We start from the raw sequence: 4,264 nt of genomic DNA, 5'->3' as shown, positions 1-4,264 counted from the left end.
AAACTTTGACAACTAGGCCAGATTAACGATCTGGAGAGAAAACGCTTTGAACATTCTCACTGAACAGAAAGTGACCCTGGTTATAGGTTCAAGTGATTGCACTAAAGAATATTTCATTGTGTGGACAATAATATATTTTTAGGAGAGTCAAAATATATACCAATACTAGTTTCCAAGTGACTACTAGCTGACGAGCATAATAACCAATAGAAGAAGTTATTAGGTATTGATATATACAGAGGTAAAAGAGACTTGAAGGTAAGGAATTATAGGAGGAATCCATAACACTCAGAATATTTAAATAGGAGTATATCTATCCAAGACCTCATACTAGACCGGAAAATAAGGGAGTGAACGAAGGAACAAACCCAACTCACGCGAAGGGCCATTACGAAGAAATCGAAGGGTTGGTAGGGCCGCACGGCTAGGCCCTTGTTACACCGCAGGAACTAAAATCCTAAAGTACTGTGCCCAGCCAGAAGACGGGGTAGAGGCATTTGCTGCAGGTATTTGGCAAAAGTCAGCACCGTGACACTGGTAATGAGGAAACCACTAGTTATGGATGTAGTATATCTGGTAATGAGGAAACCACTAGTTATGGATGTAGTATATCTGCTAATGAGGAAACCACTAGTTATGGATGTAGTATATCTGGTAATGAGGAAACCACTAGTTATGGATGTAGTATATCTGCTAATGAGTAAACCACTAGTTATGGATGTAGTATATCTGCTAATGAGAAACCACTAGTTATGGATGTAGTATATCTGCTAATGAGGAAACCACTAGTTATGGATGTAGTATATCTGGTAATGAGGAAACCACTAGTTATGGATGTAGTATATAATATAATATATGCCATTTAGCAAACGCTTTTATCCAAAGCGACTTACAGTCATGTGTGCATATATCTGGTAATGAGGAAACCACTAGTTATGGATGTAGTATATCTGGTAATGAGGAAACCACTAGTTATGGATGTAGTGTATCTGGTAATGAGGAAACCACTAGTTATGGATGTAATACATCTGCTAATGAGGAAACCACTAGTTATGGATGTAGTATATCTGCCAGGAGCAAAAATGGTGAGCAAAGATTTGTTTTTCACAATGTATTCTGAATGTGAATGGGGGAAAACTCAGGGAAGTAACCTCCATTTCCAGGTTGCTTATGAGAGCATTTCACACTACTTTGGGTGTTAATTGTAAGGATCGATTGAATGTCCTGCTTAATATAATGTTTGTGTCATCATCGCAAATCAAAAAACACTTCAACCAGTAAAATGCTTTTTGGCTTTTCCATCAACCTGACAATGAGGGTTTGTACACTGTTTGCCATATTGGCCCACAACATCACCTAACAACAAATATACCTGTAATGAACGAAGAAGCACTTTGGTTGTTGTTGCATGACATACTGTGGGGCAAAAAAGCATTTAGTCAGCCACCAATTGCGCAAGTTCTCCCACTTAAAAGATGAGAGGCCTGTAATTTTCATCATAGGTACACTTCAACTGTGACAGACAAAATGAGAGAATATACTATATATCCTAGAAACCTGGTTAAACTATCATTATGACCATGGATGAAAGAATATACTATATAGCCTAGAAAACTGGTTAAACTATCATTATGACATCATGGATGGCCAGTCCTTGTATTCATAGTGTAGTGAATTCAGGGAGAGGCCCTGAGCTGAACTCAAACCTGGGTCCAGCGACTGTCAAGTCAACACCTTATAACTGTTACGCCAAGATGTCTGAACTTCTTGACGAGGTCGCTAGGTGTTGGGTTAAGGTTTCTACAATATCGTTCTCTATGAATTTGAGAGTGGTTACACTTCTCCTTCCCCCATCCCTCAGCTGTTAACCAAGTCTCTGGGCAGCCATTTTGTTGCTGTTTAAAAACCCCACACAACCCAGCAATCTGCAGTTCAAACAATAACAAATCTGTCATTCCACCACTATTTTGGTAATAAAAGATTATGGGGTTGGAGAAATGTAACTGCAGACCTATGGATGCCTGAACAGGCAATTAACCCACTGTTCCTAGTCACATCCCCGATGACATGACAATAAGAATTTGTTCTTAACTAAGCTTCTTAACTGCTAGTGTTTTATTTACATTGTTTCTGATGGGGTACAACATTTGAACTCAGCTCATGAGGCATATGTTATATTCTTCAAGAATCAATGGCTGTAAATAAATAATTTAAAAGTCACAATATGGATGTAGCAATTGCAGATTTCCGCCTTAACACCAAACATCAGTTCAACTGCAGAGTTTGTGCCTCTGTTGTTAAGACAGTACTTACTAGTGTTAATCAGGGAACGGTTTCTCAAAACCATCTTATGGTTAAATTCATCGTTAGAACCATTGGACGCCTTAAGATGCGTTTGGGAAACCGGGCCCAGATATCCAGGTTCCTCCTCCTCCTCCTTTTTCGTTGTAACAGTCATCTCCTCCCCCTCCTCTTTCACGCCATAAACTGCATCCTCCTCTTTCACTCTGAACGCGTCCTCCTCTTCTTTCACAGTAACGGCCCCACTCTCTACTTCTTGTTTTACTGTGATATCTTCCTCGTCTTTCACTCTGAACGCGTCCTCCTCTTCTTTCACAGTAAAGGCCCCACTCTCTACTTCTTGTTTTACTGTGATATCCTTCTCTTCATTAGAAGGAGAGTAGCTTGGTGAACTCATGGTCGGATATGTTAGCTAGCTATGCTAATGCTAACTTAACCACCCCGCTAGCTGACTAATAACTACACCGTAAATATGAAATTAAATCGGATAACTAACTAGACGATAGAAGTGGGTTTAAAACACAGTGGCTAATATACACTAAAGCAATGTATTGTTTCGGCTATTGTCCTGCAAGCTACCGAGGTGTCTGACTCACTGTTGCTGTTGATGAAAGAAGCGTTCCGTCCACTACATTATACGTCACACCAGCAGCATAACCATAAATTCCCAGACCGCCATCTGCTGACTGGAGTGGGTAACGCAGTTGAGTAAAATGTAGATTTTATCTTCAGATAACAAGTTAAAGTGTAGGGAGCATGAGTTTTTACTCACCAGTGTAAAAATAGTGTGGTTAAAGACTTAGTAAGCTAGTTGTAATCACGATATGGTTACCTATAAGAACAAACAGTTATGTTTTTGGGTTATTACATATTTATTAACTTACTTTGTGAACTCTTCCAAACTACCCAAAATGCAGTATTTCTTAAATATATTTATCCTTTATTTAACTAGGCAAATCAGTTACGAACAAATTCTTATTTACATTGACAGCCTGCCCCTGCCAAACCCTGACCCAGAGATGTTGCTGGGCCAATTGTGCGCTGCCCTAAGGGACTCCCAATCACGGCCTGTTATGAAACAGCCTGGATTTGAACCAGGATCTGTTGCATTGGAAATGTTTTAATATTTTGAGATTTTATAAACAATACAAAACATACACATACAAACATGAACTACATCACACCTGCCCAGACCCACTAGAACACAACTCCATCTCCATTAACTACATCACACCTGCTCAGACCCACTAGAACACAACTCCATCTACATGAACTACATCACACCTGCCCAGACTCACAATAACTCACCTCCATCTACATGAACTACATCACACCTGCCCAGACTCACAATAACTCACCTCCATCTACATTAACTACATCACACCTGCCCAGACCCACTAGAACACACCCCCATCTCCATTAACTACATCACACCTGCACAGAACCACGAGAACACACCTCCATCTCCATGAACTACATCACACCTTCCCAGACCCACGAGAACACAGCCCCATCTCCATTAACTACATCACACCTGCCCAGACTCACAATAACTCACCTCCATCTCCATTAACTACATCACACCTGCCCAGACCCACTCGAACACACCTCCATCTCCATTAACTACATCACACCTGCCCAGACCCACGAGAACACAGCCCCATCTCCATTAACTACATCACACCTGCACAGAACCACGAGAACACACCTCCATCTCCATGAACTACATCACACCTTCCCAGACCCACGAGAACACAGCCCCATCTCCATTAACTACATCACACCTGCCCAGACTCACAATAACTCACCTCCATCTCCATTAACTACATCACACCTGCCCAGACCCACTCGAACACACCTCCATCTCCATTAACTACATCACACCTGCCCAGACCCACGAGAACACAGCCCCATCTCCATTAACTACATCACACCTGCCCAGACCCACTAGAACACACCCCCA

This window comes from Oncorhynchus gorbuscha, unplaced genomic scaffold (assembly GCF_021184085.1).
Source record: "Oncorhynchus gorbuscha isolate QuinsamMale2020 ecotype Even-year unplaced genomic scaffold, OgorEven_v1.0 Un_scaffold_1305, whole genome shotgun sequence".
Taxonomy (NCBI): Eukaryota; Metazoa; Chordata; class Actinopteri; order Salmoniformes; family Salmonidae; genus Oncorhynchus; species Oncorhynchus gorbuscha.
This window is presented reverse-complemented; position numbering follows the sequence as displayed.